Genomic DNA, 18,857 nt, shown 5'->3' with positions numbered 1-18,857 from the left:
CCAGGCTGAACCGACTGCCAGCCTCATCAGTCACCAGGATGGCCATGAAAGGTGATACATAAGCAATTCAAAACAAGTCGAACTCTTCCCTTTAATGTGGCTTCCATGCATAATGAAATACTTTCTTTCTCTGAGTCACGACGCTGTTGTTTGGAAGGCTTCAGGGGTCAAAGCGTGGTCATTTGCAATCGTGCCATCTGGGCTCTACCTGCTTTAGGAACCGCAGATGGAGGTCAAGTTTACACAGCACACACAGCAACACCGTTCAATCAACACGCAGACATGAGGCCCTGGAAATTTCCTTTGTGCCATGATCGCATTGAGGGTTAAAAAAAGCTCAGCGGGGAAACTTGATTCACAGCGGTTCTGGAAATTGTCAAGCCTGAGAGTGTGCACCTGTTATGAATTAAACACATAGTTTGATACACTGTATGTTCACACAGTAGTGTGCTATCAACTATCATGTAGCAGCAGCACCGAACATGATGTGATATTCAGGGTACGACCGAAAAACACGCACATATGTAATCGTGCTCTTCGGTTGTAAACCTTTTGGAGATGGACACAGCAGGAAAATCCTGTCAGTGTTCACGGTGTTCCCCTCAGCACTGAGGTTTTTAACTCACAGCATCCTGAAAGGGCCAAAAAGAAAAAAAGAGGGGTTGTGTGTGTCCAATGACAACTCATTTGCAATTTCAAAGACAATTCAAGAGTATATTGCTTATTACTTCTGCCAAGGATATAATTTTCTTTTTGCCTATGTCCGTATGTTTGTTAGTTGGATGGTTTGTCAGCAGAATTGCACAAAAACAATTGAATCTTGGATGGAGAATGGCTCAGCCCAGAATGGACCCCATTAACTTCTGGTGCAGATCCGGACAAGATCCAGGATTTTTTTCTCTTTTCTCTCCTCTTTAACATATTGAGCCATTTTTTTGTAATTTCTGTTAATTTCTCAAGGGATAAATACTGTATCTGTTATAACATTTAAAGCTAAACATTTAGCTTTAAAATGTTTGCTTACTGGATATGGGTGATTTGCAAGTTCAGCTCAAATTTCTTTGACATTTTGTGAGATACTGGATACATGTAACTTGGCATTTTTTGTGACGTGCAACTCAATCAACTGAATTACAAACAGATGTAATCTAATTTGAATAGTTTGCAATTTCAAATCAAACACTAAAAAACATATTACCTAATACAAAAAATGGAAGCCGCCACAAAAATTTGAGGTACACAAAAACAAATTTTTTTTCTCCATTAAAAATCAAGAAAATGGATTTTGCGTATGCAGCATTTGAACTTTATAAAATCCAATCATCTTACAAAAACAGCACTGGCACAAACTACAAGTGTACTGAGTGTATTCTACTACAGCACAGTAAAAAGTATTTTTTCAATTTTTATTTGATGATGACCTCCTTGCCAGCAAAACTGCACAGAGACATTCTTATGTTTCACATTTTTGAAGTCAAAATGATGACAATATTGCCAAGAGCAGAAGGGTTCTGTTTCAGAGGGACTATTGCTGCTTAAAGCTTCGACTCAACAGTGTTCTTTTTCCTCCTGTCTAGATCGTGTGAGAAAATGACATAGTCTTCCCATTTATTATCAAATGTGCTTTAAGGACAGGAGGGGGAGGGAGATTGTCACACTGCCTGAGGTGTCAATGAGCCACAGGAGGGGGCACATCCCCACATTGGAATGTACACAAAGTTTAGATAAGATGACATTTACTGTCCCATCTGTTACATCAAAGGGTCACTGTCCTGGGAAGACAGGACACACCAAAATATCAAAGAGTCATTTATTTGTAAAGAAGATGTTTTATGACTGTTGTAAATGAATGTAACCTCCTCTCTGATCCGTACTTAAATGGGTAACAATTCAGAGTTCAGGAGAGAACGCTTTTACGCCTTCTACTCCACGCTGCGTGTTATTAAATGACATCTGATTCATACGCTGAAGTCTAAAGTTCTTCGGAGACTTAGCAACTCTCTACCTCACAAAGGAGAATTTCTACTACAATCGCCACAAAGTGGAGCACTTGTCTACTAAACCCTGTGTGTTAGACATGCTTATCATGGTTAATGACATCTGGGCTGATAATAGTGACTTAGTTTTTGCAGTCTGATGACATAATCCCCATTACATGTAATCTTTACTACCAAACCCTGATGATAAGTGGCGATGGAGACAGTGTCTAATCTCCGGTGAGATAAAATGTCTCCCAAACCTGTTGAGGAATGTGAAAAATGCAGGTGACACGAGGCTGGCAGTCACCTCGTCTGCTCAGGGCGACTTCAGAAACAGTTTGAGTGATGATCATTTTAGAGCTGACATTTTCAACTTACCATACCCGGTGCTGCAATGCTTATGTTGACAGGAATCGTGCTATCTCGCGTCGTCTAACAAAACAACAGCTTGCTACCAATAACACAAAAAGCAGGATACTGTTGAACTTTCAGCCTGCCTCTCAAGTATCACATTGTCTCTGGCCTAAGTCTGGACCTGCCCTCCCTGCATCAGGGATCCATCATGATGGGGGAGGTAAAGTGGGGAATGCTGGAGACAACCAAACAGGCAGCAATGCAGGAAACTCTAACTCAAGAAGGAAGCATGATTTCACTCTGAGATAAACGCGGAATTCAATTAGAAGACACTGTGAGATAAATCCGAAAAAGAGTGAGAAGCGGCACAGTGAGAAACTCAATATGCAGGAAAAACGGCACAAGACTGCTCTTACATAATTAAATCTGACTGAACGGCTGGAGGTTACTAGTCAGCTTGCGCACTCAACCGAAGAACAGACCAAACTGGGCTGAGGTGTGGCGTTCGCGAGAGCTCAACGCACTGCAACATAAATAAACACATATAAGTAGAGAAATCTCCAGTAAAAAGGTGAAAAAAACCCACACAAAACGACGCAACATGAACAACAAAGCTTTCCCAGAGTGAAAAAGGTGATGAACGTGGCTCGTGAACGCATGTTGCCATGGTTTTGTGGCTCATGAAGTTATTAACGTTGGTTTGTGTGTATTTGCAGCGTGTTTTCTAAATGCTGCACGTGTTGTCGGACAGACGGTGTTGCTGATTTGCTCACCGTTACTTGTTTTTTCCATTTGCACTTTTCTTGACGCAACAATGTGTAGAATTCTGGAGGGAGATAGGTGATATTAGGTATGCATGATATTGATCTTTTTCAAATTAATTATTAAGACAGGCTCATATGTAGTGATCTAAGATCTTATATTTTACAGCTTTAATTAGATGCTGTTGTTTGACTTTTACTGTCAACTCCGTAATTTCAGTGGGACATTATTTGTAGGCCTGCTTTGGTCAAGCTAGGGCTGAGACCAGAGAATCAAGAGAAAAGTTACATAGCGATGCTGTGTGTTGAGCTCTCTCAGCCGCCATACTGAGGAAAAACTATTCCAATTCAATCCAGGGACTCAGGAAGGAAAACCTCTCGGCTTCCCATGGCTCGCCGTAAATGCCTTCATTAACTCTCTCAACACAAGAAGAGGAGCCGGTGCTTGGGAAGTCACTGAAGCACCATTACTTGTGGTGTTAATACAAGCTGAACTCATCTCCTCCAGTGCACTCTCTCAAAAACATTAGCGCAGCGGCTTTATCAACCACTCTATTACAGCTAAGTGGGTCATGACAAAAGACAGGATAATCAGATAACTTTATTTGAATTAAACTGCAGACTCTTGGCAGCACCTTTGTCTCTCGGTGGGAAGGTTCACTCTGCACAATCACACACTTTCAATGATTAGTTACTGAGCTTGACCTCCCTCCTCTGTGTGTCCGCATCTCTGGTTCCTCGCTCGGAAGAGCTGCTATCATGGTCTACAAACAAATATTTCACTTTGGCCGCTTGCATCCTTCATTTAGCAGATGGTCTCACTTGGCACACTGGGGGGAAACCATCATTACTAAATGGTTTTCTCTGCACATCAGACACGCACACATAGAAAAACGTGTCAGAAATTGTACAAACACATGCATGTGCAGAGGGTATACATAATGGATAAAACTTCTGTGCATGGATGCACATGGGATCATGGTCAGTGGCTCAGCTTAATATTTGACCAGAGGGTGTTGTAGAGAGATGGATGAACCTGCATCGTCAGGACTCAGGGGGCAACCCACTCTGAAAGAGAACAAACTTTTAATAAATTATAAAAATATTGTCTAAAAATTTGTTTTTTTAATAATCCAAAACTGAAGTCGATGGAGCTGTGGGAAAGTTGGAGGCAGTTGTTCAAACACACTTTTCTTTAGTAACGCTAATTAGGTTAATTGAACGTGGGCCTCCGAAGGCCATTCTACAACCAAAACAATTTTCTCATGGCATGCAACAAAAACAACAACAACAGCAAATCGAGGAAAACAGGACAAGGCTCAAATCACATGAATGGGAACCTGCTGTAGGCGTAAACATAGGAAGGACAGGACTGACTTCTCTCCTCAATCCGATATGTGTAAGAGTACAAGAGTAATAGATCACTGATACGATACTGTTGACAGAGCTGATAAGAATGAGATACATATAAGGAGTCACAACAAGAGGCAATTGCTTCCATATCTCAGCAAACAACTTCCCCTTGGCGATTAAGTGCCCATTTGGCTTGGCTCTGTTATACAGTGCCATTAAAATAAGTTTAAAGGGGGACAAATCTTCTGGTAAGTCCAGGTCTAATCTGCCGTCATCAGGCTGCAGGAGTAATGGGAAGTGGAGACTTTTGCAGCCGACAGACAAACACATTCATAAAGGATTAGAGCCGAAGGTGAAAGCTGTTGTCAGTGACAGACTCTGCATTGAAAACCTCTCCGGAGCATAAAATAATTCCACTAACCCTCTGCATCAACAAGAATCGACATCCTATTTAAATTTTGGCTCATACAGAGCTGATCTTACGTCTTTTGGGGCTAATAAAGTCTTACGTTGCAAGATAGTCAGTAAGTCAGTCTTGAAAACTGTTATTATCATATCATTAACCCCTGATCGAATATCTATGTGTATGTGGAAGGGGTTGCGTGTTGCGCCAGGATTGGAAGCCAGCTGTCATAGTGGCAAAACTGTGTAATTACATCATCATGTGCAAACACAACATGGAAAACCTGGGAAGTCAAACTTTTTGGGGGTTCCGCTTTCATCGGAATGGTCAGGGCTTCACTGTATCACTGTATTCAGTTTTTTATTATTAGATCCACAATCCACAGAGCGTTTTAACATCTTTAAGCGTATTCTTTGATTGGTGGTGCAAGACTTGCCTGCTGGGCTTCAGTATCAATTGTCTCAGTGGTGTTGTTTCCAGATGCAGCTGTTTTCTTACAAAAATCTCTAAAAAATTATATATTTTATTTTTGACAGGAAGTCGGAACATCTCCAGGCATGTTTGTAATGATGAAAACAGGTATTTAAACCTAAAACCTGAGCACTTCCTAAGCCTAACCACGGTTTTCGTGCCTAACCCTAAATAGAGTATAAACACAACATTGTCACACAATGAAACACAAAGTGGAAACATAAAGAAACATACATTTTTAACACATTGCCAACAATTATTCTGGCGGGTGGATTTGGGACCAGATATTTACCTCCATAGTTTTTGGATTACATTCATCAGTTGGTCAGAAATGCTGGACGCTCTGTATCTGATGGATGTTTCAATAGCAACTGTATCATTATGTTAATATCAAAATATATCAGCTTTGTGTTACAGCTTGTTTTGTACTGCACCCAAGAGGTCAAAAATCAGTTAAAACTTTTTTTTTAACATCAGTTATTTTTGATAGTTATTTGATTTAAACTTCAAGTCTCAGAACAGTTAAGACCTAACTTGTGTGCCGTCTCAAGTCTCAAGTCCAGAGCTCTGGGCATATTAATAAAATGGCTCTAGGTTGTGATTCTTGTTGTAGATCGGAAGCGATCAATTTTCTATCTCTGCTTCACCCTGTATCATACATTAGTATCTGATCTATTTTTTCAAAAGAGCCCCAGTGAAACTGAGGTCGTCCTAACCACATCGTCATCGCCAGTTCCTGATAAGCTGCTAATTTACAGAACTAATCAAAGTCTCAGTGACATGTAATCCCATTAGAAATCTGTCCTGCTGTCCTAAACTGTAATCAACACTTTGTTATCTCGGTTGCATTTCCCACTCCTCTAACCTTTGGCGGACCTTGTTGATGCTGCTTGCATCAAGCCAGCTTGACTAGCATGAGCTGCACAAACACTTTGCCTTGTAGATCCATGCGGCAAATTTTAAAAGAGAAGGAAGGAGGATATCCACTCAGAGAATAAAAAAATACAGCCCTGTACAATACTGTCTGGTGTTAGTGAGCTGTTTATTGACGTGAGCGCTGCTCCTTGTAGTGCAGAAAGTGAGGGTTGGGCATTTTTTTGTCAGATTCTCTATAAAGGGCAGCATTTACAGCATTCCGGCTCAGTGGCAAGGCACTATCTCTAATGACTTGGGATAACAAGGCACGTTTCTCCAGACATGTTTTTCTTTTTTTCCCCACATAATGAGGATTGGTTTCCCCTGAGCAACGAGATGTCCTGTTTGCATTTTTGGGCTGGTACTCGACCGGCCTTACCAAACACAGGGCCTGGCTGTTCTATTTTAAAATTCAGAGGAACAGGTCTAAGCTCGTCTACTGCCTACATATACCATTAGCAATGCCAGCAATGTTCCAAAGCAAAAGGAAGCCGGCTGAAGAGATGCTATCGCAGGGCGCGCTCTCATGTTTTCATGCCATTCGTGTCCCTCCGCTGTCTCAATCACAGGCTTAAAACCTTTCCTAACTGCAGTATCTCCTCCATCACCCACGCATTATGACATGCACATTGATCTCTTAGCTCGCTCTGTCTCCCCACTGCAATTCAAGCATAAACTGGCCAGTCAAGATTCTTGCGACGATACAGGCAAGCAGGCCTTGTTGCCTTGTTGCCTTGTTAGAAAGCAGTGTTGAGGTGTGCCTTCTCTAATCTTAGTCCGACTGGCACTGAGGAGGTGAGCATGTCAGGGGACTTGCGTGCATCGTAGGAATTTAGTAACAAAGGAAGGCAGATGCCGCCTTCCCCCACTCGCCTCTTGTCCCCCTATCTCTAAAGTCCCCTGGGATCACCAGCAGGGCAATTATAGATACTGTCATGAAGATTTCCCAAAGTAATTACACAGATCATGATTTTATTTGAGAAAGAATAATAATAGATGAGAAATAAAGTCATTGTACTACGACTTGTTGTTCTTCTCAATTAGGGATCATGCTGTAGTAGATTACACAACCCAGTTCCCCTTCCTCTACATTTCCTTTTCTCAGCTTTATCTTCAATCAGCACGTTAGGCCTTATTACAATATGCTTTACATGGCGCCAGGGGCTGAGGCCCCCCTTAAAGGTGCAGTCACACAGGGAACCAATGGACATTAACTGCACCCGTAACACACTTTCATTGAAAGTTATATTAGTGGGAAGGAGTAAAATTACTTTAAGTTGCAAAATTATTTTGAATTTTGAGTTAAGCATAGCCAGCCAGAAAGGCATGCTGAGGGCTACATGGCTTTAAACCAGTGGTTCCCAAATAGAAACTTGAGGATTTAAAGGGGCAATTTGTTTCTAACCCTTTTTTTTTTAACTGTGAGGAATCAACAATGTTGATGTTGTGCCAAAGATATCTATGTAGTGTTGCAGAGATGTTTACAGATATTAGCATGCTAACCAGCTACTCCAGACGGCCTGTCCTGTCTCCTCATACTACTTTGTACCACGGTTGCTGATAATCTGATAGCCAAGAACGTAACATTAAACCTCGAAACAGTCTTAGAGAGCAGCGGACAATTCATTCCTATGAAATGGCTCAGCTTCCTGGCTATAAAACTACCTGGATCTTTCGTGTCATGTGGCCCCAAGCCAGCTAACTTCTGGTTAAACACCTGGCTAACTTGAATAGAAATAAAATGATTTAATCTTGCTGCTCTTCTGGACTTCCCTAATTTTATTGGACAGAATAGTTCAAATTATGAAGCTCAGTCTACAGTTTTAGGGCTGCTTCTTTCGCAGCATAAGCTTCTGGAAAAACAGTCTTTTTGTGCCCCAGAGCATCATGTGTCGCTGTAATTGCAAATTCAACAAAATTAACTCATAAAATGTTGATACAAATCTTTTTTACCCACTAAAAAAAGTGCAATTGCCTCAATAATTCATCATAAACACTTCACCTAAACTTGACATAAACAAAATAAAAATAGCTTGTAGCTTGCTGCTACAGCAATAATTCAGGCTGTTTCTTCACAAATGACACATCTAGCAGAAACTTTCTTTTCCAAAAGAAAAACAAAAAAAGATTTGATATAGAGGCACAACTCAGCATCATTTTCACTAACAACCAAAAAGTGCACAAACAAGCCTTGGACCTGGTTCAGGTCAAGAGGTTCTCAGCATTGCTGACAAAAACAGTTTGGGAGCAAGCTTGTGTTGTTTGATGAGGTGGTGATAGGCAAGAGCAATTAGAGTTGAAAAGAAAATGCCTTAAAAGGATATGTTAGGGGCCAGCAATTAAAATAAAGTGAACACAAACAAAAGTGGGACTGAAGGTAAAAAGCAAAACAAAACAAAATGGCAGTGATCATTAAGATGGAATGGATTAAAAAACATAGATTATTCAGATGTGATGATGCATGGCCTCCTGACTGTATTTTCTTAATTTTCTATTATTTTATGGCCTGTTTACTTAATTAGTGTTTTGAAAAAATAACATGTGCTTGTTTAAAGCTGACAATCGATGTGAGGAGAAAGGCCTGGTCACACAGAGTTTAATTGGTCCTTTATCTTGAGCAGCACAGAAAAGTAAATGTTGGTGAAGTCGCAGTCCAACAATCCCGATAATTAGTCAGAGATAAGGACACCTACAGCCCTTTTGATTCCTTGAGGCACTCTGCATAATAATAGGCTTTACAGCTTGATAGCAGCACTTTGTGTACCGCATAAAAAAGAAAAGGAAAAAGATGGAAATAATGGAAGCCGTACAGAAAAACCTATTTAGATACTTACAAAACTCAGCAAGCAAGCAAATCACCATTTAACACCAATCTCATTCCAACAGGCTTACTTGCACATCCTCCACGTGTCTCATTCACAGGTCCAAGCAGAGATGTTCTACAGAGAAATGACACTTAAGAAGTTCGATACAGACAGCCAAGAAAATGGCATTGAAGATGTCAGTTATTAACTTCCACTCAACTTAAATTCTTAGAAGGGAAACTGCAATACTCTGTCCCCTATACCTCCGGAAAGTGTATTCATGACAATAAGCAGTGATAGTGAAAGGGCTGCTATATGAAAAGGTTACTGCAGCCACTGATTTATGGGAACAGGAACAAAGCCCTACAGAGACAGCACTAGTGGCTAACGCTTTATATTAATGTCCTTGTAATAAACATTAGCTGAGTACTTAAATACGACTGTCAAAGTGTTATAGCTTAGCAAACACATTTATTGTTAGATCATAAGCATTTAAAAGCAATATGTTCTTATAATTGTGTTTAATAGCATCACAAACACATTGTCTTTAACTTACTTATCTTTCACTTCTCCATTATCTGTTATTTCACTGTTGGACCTTTACTAAGCCTATATGTTGCTCTATTAACTGAAAACATAGTTTAGTATTCATTTATTAGCAGAATACTGTACTAGTTGCTACTGGATCTAAAGTGAGAGCATTGCCTTGTAAGGGTCATAAATTAGACCCTTTTCGAAGGACCTTACACAAAGCGTTACCAATTTTTTGTTCAGTAACTCTGTGGCAGTACTGCCGGGAAAATGCAGCCCACACTGAACTAAAAATATACAGTATATCTGTGGGGAATGCCAAAGGTCAGAAATACTTCGATAATAATGAACAAGCCTCCTCAGGGAATAAATAAACTGAAATATACTTATTTTATTCCATATTAAGTCCCTAATGAAATGGAATAGGAAACTGCGGAAGGTGTATGGAGAGGTTCAGTTAACGGGTTCGTTCAAGACAAACAAACTGAAGGCAACCAGCAGGCGCCAGGCTATTGAAAGGCGAGCAACACTCTTGCACAACTTATTTGATGGACTTTTGATGGTCAACCAACTAAAACGAAGAACGCTCCCAATTTCCAAAGCAAAGAAATCTCAACAGGGTCTAAACAGACCATACTTTCTGGCCGACAGACTGTTTCGAATGAGTTCTACAGCACGTCAATGGCAGAATCAGAGTCAGAATGACCTGGGTGTTCTCATTCCCCACCTCTCTTAAGCCTTCACCAAAGGGCGTCGTCACATCCTGATTGGCTGGGAGGGGAACACTCCAAGCTGCTCACACATCAATTAGGGACAGGATTTTGCTGAAATAAAAAGAAAGCAAATAATGGGACTGCTACAATTCTTACAAGTGAGGGTTGAAATAGGATATAAATATGCCTCCCCCCAAAAAAACCTTCCACCGTCCCATTAAGAAAAAGAAAAAGCACATAACCCTCCTAATGTTCATCCAGCCTCTTACTATTTATGACCCTGCCAGTCTCACCACCATGGGCTCTCCTACATAACCCGTTTTCCACCTGACAGAAAGTAATATTTTCACAACATCACATTCACATTAGGCCCGTTGTCAAGTACTAACAGTAAATATTTACAGTATGTAACCAAACTCTCTTGTTGGATCATTTCATACGACATGTCACGACGGTGTTTTCAACCAAGGCGCATCATAGCCTTACCTGCAAGCAACAGGTTCTTTGCTACTGCCAGGCAGGTATTGTTTTTGTGTGGGTTTGTAGTTCATGAAGTCTGTCTTGCCTTTCTCTGACAGAACAGCTCGATAGCAGCGTGGACCACGTCCACTGGCAATTTTTTTTAAGCTGTTATCTTGATATTGAATACGTTTTCTTCTTATGTCAACAAAACATAATCACATTGTCAGTGTGCATTAGAGAAGGCTAGTAGTGTACTCCAGATGAGATTTAATTTGGCATGACTTTACAGGCAAAATGTCAAGGTTGGCAGCAGTATGTACATGGGTCTGCTGAACTTGTCAAAATCTTCCAACAGCCTTGCTGATTATTCGCCAGAACACTGTCACCTGCAACTTGTCAAAAAGGTGGCGTGATGGGTCGCAGGCAACGTCCTGTTGGTTTACTTCCAATGATTTATCTGCTGAATGAACGCATTCATAAAACATAAATGTAGCGCCTTACTGGCTGAGGAGGTACCCGTAAGAGAAAGGGTGTGTCGGTCCTAAGGTTTTGATGGAAGCGTAAGTCACAAAGCATTTTTAGCACCACAGGAGCTGACAGCCACAGAGATGTTCGAGGCAGGAGTCCAAAGTCTGAAGGACCTGCTCGCGACCAGTCACACTCTGCAGGTAATATGTCTCATCAGTGTTTTTGGAAAAATAGAACAAAAACTAGACATCAAATCAAATTAACTCAACAACTTACTGAAATGAAACGTCTAGTGAAAACAACAAATACTTACTTTTATTTGTTTCACAAATTGTTTGATTTAATGTGATGAATGCATATTAAGTCTAACTTTTTTTTTATTCAATTGAAAAAACTTAGACATTGGCAATCAATTTGATTTAATAGGTTTTTTCATTTAAATTTTTAATATTAAATTGATTTAAAGGTACAATATGTAAGAAGTGGCCACCTGTTTAATTCATACTCCCAACAAACAGGACCAGCATGTCACCAACTGCTGATGACTGTATTCTTTTATACATCCATGACTGGAGCTACTGTTTGCTTGTTAGCTCAGTTAGCTGTGCAGCTAGCCAGGACGGTGACGTTTACACCATTAGCACGGGCGCTTGGACCACTGGGGGAAAGAAGTTTTTAATGCCCAGGCCAGCTGGTAAGCATCCTTACTCCAGGAGAAATCTGCACAATACATTTTTATTGTTTTTAAATATTTTCAACTAAGTTTCTTAATTTTGATTTTGATTCGCTTGATTTCATTTCTGAAACTAGTTTGGTGTATATATATATATGTACATATACATATATATATATATATATATATATATATATATATATATATATATATATATATATATATATATATGTATATATATATATACATATATATACATATACATATATATATATACATATATATATATTCATTTAGTTTGAATTTAATTACATTTTTTGATGACATTGGATTTCATTTCTTAGAAAAAGACGATTAATTGATTATAACAAAGACTTAATTTGGATAAATTACATTTCATTTCTGTATTTTACTTGATAAACTGGATTTGATCTTTAAGACAAGTTGTATATTAGAATGTGTAAAATTGTAATGGTCGCAGTTCTCAAAATAAACAAAATTGCTTCAATAATAATAAACAGAGCATTCTTCCTTTGTGAAGCTTGTAAAAGAGACATGTGGGTTCAACTATGGTATGGTAAAACATCTGTGGTCTTGGATATATGACATGTTTAGAATAAACTCAGTTTTTCCCTGAAAACACATGACACACCTGACTCTATGCCCTGAAGTATAGCTTAAAGATAAAACAGAAATGCTTGACCTGCAAATCAGGTTTGCCCTCAGTTTCCACTCTTCATCCACACCTGAGATTACCAGCTACTGTCTTTCCATGGTGGTTTCTTTCTTCATCTCCAACCACTCATATGGGTTTCCCCCCCTGAGAGTCATATTTACATACTAAATACATATAACCTCTGTGTAAATGTAAGTGCTTACGCGTGTATTTTTGTAGGATGAATATAATCGAAGGAATGTGGTACATGGGGATATTTGGGTTAGTTTAAGTATCAAGGTTAAGAGAGGAGGGTTCAGACTGAGGTCACGGATTAAGGAATGAATAGAAGCCAGTGTAATGTCCCCACAGGGTTTAGCAGAACAAGGATGCATGTGTACTAGTGGGAGTGGGTTCAGCTAAAGATGTGGGTGTGTTCTTGTTTCTGTCGTGTTATCAGGTGAATCTCCACATATTAACTGTAAAGGAGAAAGTCCTGGTTACAGGTCAAATGATCTGTGTCAGTGTAGCGGCGCGAAAAACAGCTTTTAACAAGAATTATTCGGGGAGCTTTCCTCCTGACCCTTAAAATACAATAAAAGACTTGGTCCATAATGAGGCCACTTAACATGGGTGGTGTGGTGCAAAGCAGGGCACAATGATGTGCCTTGAGACACTGTGGCTGCAGCACTGTGCTCACAGATGTGCATGACAAGTCGGTGGAAACATTTGGTTACTGCATTTTGACCACTGAGGATGCCGGCCAGTCAAAAGGGGTTCTGTGAGCTCAAATAATGACTGTTTATGTCCCTGTAACAGAAAAAAAAAACATCTTAACACTGATTGACAGGCTTCTCCTGTCTTAATTATTATACAGTGGACCTCATGCAGCAAGAGAAAATGGGTACACCTTGTCCATTATTGGGCTGGGCTTTGACATTAGTCTGGAAAATGACTGCATATCACTGCCTCTTTCAGCGTGACTGTACACACTGTGTATTGGAACATGTAACACGAGGAAATGTCTGCTCACTGTCTCATTTTTTACTAATGTTTAGAACATAAGAGCGGGACATTGAGGGTTTGCTGTGCAAGAATGTCTGCCGTGGATACATAGAAAAGAACTTGCTTTTGAACAACGTAAATCCCATTGAGGAGACAGAAAAAGAGCAGCTTGACTGGTTTCAATTCCACAGGGTGCCACAACATGAAATTGTTTGAATCTGAAGTTTGCGATCATTTGGAGACAAGGATGACAAGGGATTATATCTACCATCTGAAACCTGGTCATGAGGTCGGACCTGTCCCAGTTTCACAAAAAAGCGTATCGCACTTTCAACGACACCTAACTACAAAACTTGAGGCGATGTTTGGAAGTCTTAAGGACCACATTTTATAACCTTTCGACTTGATCATTAAAAAAAAAAAAGCTTGTTTAATAGTACACACAATGCATTGTGGTGAGAAACACTAAATATAGCTTTGACTTGGCTGCATTTTCAGTCATGACTGTTCAGGGTGTATATCTATCATTACAATTACAGTTAGTTATGCAACATGTTAGACATGCAGTGATATCACACTGAGCAGTCCATTTAGTAGTTTTTAAATTGTGTACTCAGATTGCCCTCCCATGTTTGCTCGGTGATATTCTTGTGCCCGTATTTCACCTTTGTACGCTCAATTAGCCGTCTGCTGTTTTGCCTCACATTCCTTTTTTTGTACTGACAAGATTCTCATCGCTCTAGCCATCAAAATATCTCATGTGGTTAATCTTTATCCGGCATGTTTACCCGACAGCGGATTTCACCTACTGGTGGATCTCACCTGGACTGCCATCAATAATTCAATGAGATCGCAGGTGGTAATTAGTAATTATGGTGATTAATGTCAACTCAACCCCCAGCTGAGGGCCAACATGCTGCTGACACTAGCTGTAGTCATTGATCCCCACAGGATGAGGGCTGAACCAGAGCCCTCCTCTCTCTGTCTGTGTGTCTCTGTCTCTGGCGCCAGCACCCTGCACTCCTGCCTTCCTCGCTCTGACACTGATGCAGAAGATGATCAGAACCAAACCACCTCTTTTATTAAGATATATAGCCAGTGTCAACCTCTGACTCAAATTTATTGTTTGCCTTAGAGCAATAATGGCAGACCTTTTGGCTGTATGGATTTTTTAATAGCATGTTGTAATGGCCATCACCAACAGTCTTGCAGATTTACAACCACCTAACGACCTGCTCCGAGGGACCAAGGGTTCAGGGGTTTAATGTGAATGTCACAAGCAGCAAGACAAGTCAGGTCACATTTATGTTTGTTTCCATGTTTACCAAATGGGAACCCCAGCATGGTTCTTATTCATAAAGTGTTGGGACTGCTCTGTTTGCTTTCAAAACCAGCCAAACGCGATCCTCTAATTAGATGGCCTGCTGCCTGTAGCACGTGTGCTGTTTAGTGACTCTTGGTCCTGTGCGGGTACTCCCAAAGAAAACACAAGCAAAGCTTCCTACATGTCGAAGAATGGACTTTTAATTAACAGGCTGCCTCAAGAGAGACACCTTGGTAGAGGATTTCCCTTAGTAGACATAACCTGAGTGATACAAACCCCCTCCACACGCACGTGCTTTTCAAAAATAAACAGAAGTAAAAGAAGTGAAACTGAATTTAAAAACAGTAATGTTGTTTTTTTAAGCAAAACCATCGTGTTCTCCTAAACCTAACCAAACTGTGAAGGTCCTATCAAACAATGTATTGAGTTGCTTAGGTATCAGGATGTGTAGCCTTATGGAGCCACTAAAAATACTGACTTTCATTTGATCCTTGTTGAGTGGTAAATTGGTCAATTTAACAAAGCTTTTTAAAAGTAATTCATTGAGATTTAGTTTTGTTAACGGATTATAAAACTAAAACTTAAAGAAAACCAATAACTAAGAAACCTCCTACCAAACTGTCATTCAAGTGGAAAGAAAACATTACTTTTGGTGGATGAGAGGAGCAGCAGCAGACCGGGCTATCACACTGGTCTGTTAATTGGGGAAACTACAGCTCATTAACAGCTCTAATGGCTCTGCAAAAAGCATCTACAACCAGAGCAACACACAATGCAACCAACGCAACCAACAAAGGCAACAACTTAAGGCCACCACACACCGCCCAGACTCAAACCAACAGCCAGCTGCCTTATCCGACCGCTCTGTTGCCTCTCGTCTGACCCGTTCGGCAGAAAAGTTGCATTGAACACACCGCTTCGACGTGCTGCCAGCTCCACAGTAGCGTGAACGTCCTGCGCTTACGCGAGATGCGATAAGCTGGTGGTGCGACATGAAAAGAGGATGTGACAGAACGGAGTGCATAGAAAAACAAAGCGCACACGGTATTCTGCAACTCCCACACACCACGCTGATTCGCTAGTGCGAATCCGTGTGAATCAGAATGGTCATACAGCTAGCACACAACCAATCAGTGAATCCAAGGGCTCAGACTTCGCATGTTGAATCGGAGCAGACAATGTCTGCACGGCTACGAAAGCTTCAAACTCAGCTGAACACACCAAACAGATTTGTTCCCGACCTTGTCCAAGTCTCCCCAAACGCTTCAGACGTCCAACGGTTGGGCCTTAGAGGTGGAGTAGGGTGATTCTGGCAAGAAAAGCAGTGGGATGCATAATAACGCCTTAAAGGTCTTTATGCTAAGCTAGGCTAACTGGCTACTGACTGTTGATTCAAATTCACAGTTCAGACAGAAGACGGTAAGAATATTTTCATCAATTCATTCAAGTCATGTATTACAAAAGGTATAAATTATGATACATTTTCATCAAGCATGAAATGCTGATGCAAATCAAATCAAAAACGTATCAAACAGGCTAATATAAAGAGAAGCCATTTTTGCTTTGAGATGTGGGTCATGCCAAAGGTCACTTTTACTTTTTGGTTATAAAGCTTGAGATTGGAAGCATATGTATGCATTCAGAGTGGTGGTCAGAAGGAAATGGCCCAAAAATAGCTTGACACTGGTCCTGGACATCTCTCCTGAGAGTGTATGGGGGGCGACAGTTGCCTTAATAATCCCTCAGTATTCCCTGTATACACCCCTAAGAGACTCTCTGCATGTGGTTCCACTCAGAGTGTAATGAGTGTGATTTACCCAAGACGTGAGAATTGCGGAAGGCTGAACAACTCGGTCTTTAAACCACGCTCCTCTCACCTCAACATATGGCCTCATACTGTATCTGCTGGCAGAGGAACTGCTTTTGGGCTTTAACCCCCACAGGATGCATACATGCGTAGAAAATGTTCTCTGGTCTTACATCATTTCCATGATTAATTTCCTTCAGATTCTTGATGTATGTCACATATTATGCATATTATCACATTACATGTAGAGGGTAAAGTAAAGCCAACATTAGTGTGCTTAGTTTTGTTTTCCACTTGCAGCCACTCCTTCCTCCTCCTTCCAGTCATGATTAGCTTCTCCAACTAATGTAGAGTTTCCTGTGCAAAAGGAAAAAAACTTCCAAACAAACTCACAGGGAGCATTCCTAAACATCTGATGTACAGAAAACAACCCAAATGCTGGTGAAGGTGTGGTGTGAAAAGAATACAAAATGAAAGTGTAGTGGTTTTATAAAATGGAATAGCTTGACCCCTTTTTGTATTGTGATCCCGCTCAAAGTGCCAGCTCCAGTTTTTCTTTTGTTTGACAGGATGAAGACATTAAACGTCTCTCTTGTCTCCCCCTGGAAAAGGCACTTCAGCAGATCCAAACATTATCTTGAAGAACCACTCAATTAAAAAAATCCACATCTAGACTCTACCAAATGACCTACAATCAGTCTTGCTGAATATGAGCAAACTGATGTCTGCAAGATTTACACCCTCTGGCATTCTTCATTGGCAATGAGTGGGAGAGTGACTGTGTGGACTTTTCCAAGCATGGGAGTGTTGGCACTGACCAGATGGATTGCGTTGTGAATTGAAATGTAAGCTTGTAGAGTCCAGATGGCTGCCATGGATCAGACCTTTGCTATATGCTGTTAGTCTCAACAGAGAAATACCAGAAGTTTTTTTAATATAAGCTCATTGGAACTAATCATCTTTTAGGTTTCCATGGAGAGGAGGAGAACATTCCCAGGGCACTGTATATGCGGGTAGTGAGCCCGTAAAGAAGGGGCTTTCTAAATCCTTATGACAGCTCTGATGATTTACAGCACTGCCATCACTAACCAAGCAAATCCCTGACTGTTCTGCACACTGTAAATCGGGATATTTCTTTTTTCAGAGAAAGTATGCAGTTGCTGCCAAATATATCTCCTATTTTTAGTGACATATTGCTGAGGTCATGTACAACATGAGATATATGTTCATCTGATTGATTTGTACGATAAAACACATGATGTTGCTGATGTTTAACAGATCAGACATCACACATTTGGCCTTAAAGGTAAAACTTGTAAGATTTCTTCAATAAAAAAATCTAAAAGACTAAATGACTAGATCTTTGTTAAATATTTTGTTTGTATACTTACCGATAAGTAATACCGAATGTTTCCTACAATGCTCAAACCCAGAGTAATCTGTACATTTAAACAAGGTACCGTTGGATTATAACATCAGATGATTCGTCACAGGGTTAGGAAGAAATTTGTTGAATGTGACTAAACATGAATATGAATAAATGTAACATGCATGTGTACATTACCTGAACACCTGTCTTGAGAATTTGACTCTGAGGTTTTTCTGTATTAAATGTTGCTTATGTGCAGTTATCCTGACTGTTGGCTTTTACAACAAACAACCGGAGGTGGTGCTAATACAGGAGATTGTGAGCTGTAGTTTCCCCGGTAAACACATTGGCTTCTTTGGCTGTTGTGGTCTTGTCTGACCAGCCTGCTGTTGTTCCTCTTTGGTCCTCCAGAGCTGTTCTTCACTGCCAGGGTACCTCTGTGCTTGAGAGTGGGGACAAGCCAAGTGTCTGAAGGGTGGGCTGCCCTCCACGAGCAGTCTTGCCAAAACCAAGAAATGTAAGTCCTGCATCCAAGCTTGGCAGCCAGCCCTGCAGACACCAGTGTGTCCACTTTGCCTTGCCCAGAGACACAGTTGCGAACCAAAGAGGTTGGTGTGTTTACCAGGAAAAGTACTGCATGCAATCAGCTGTATCACCACCACTGCAACACATCCAGGGAATAGTTGATTATGAGAGTGCTGTCAGATATAGTTGGATCCTTCATGCTGACATCTCTATAAGAAACCTTGATTCATTGCTTCACTGTTAGGTAATGATGGGGTTACAACCATTCCCAGCGGAGGTTCCCTC

Source organism: Sparus aurata, chromosome 5 (assembly GCF_900880675.1).
Source record: "Sparus aurata chromosome 5, fSpaAur1.1, whole genome shotgun sequence".
Taxonomy (NCBI): Eukaryota; Metazoa; Chordata; class Actinopteri; order Spariformes; family Sparidae; genus Sparus; species Sparus aurata.
The sequence above is the reverse complement of the archived record's forward strand: the minus strand, read 5'-3'. Positions refer to the sequence as shown.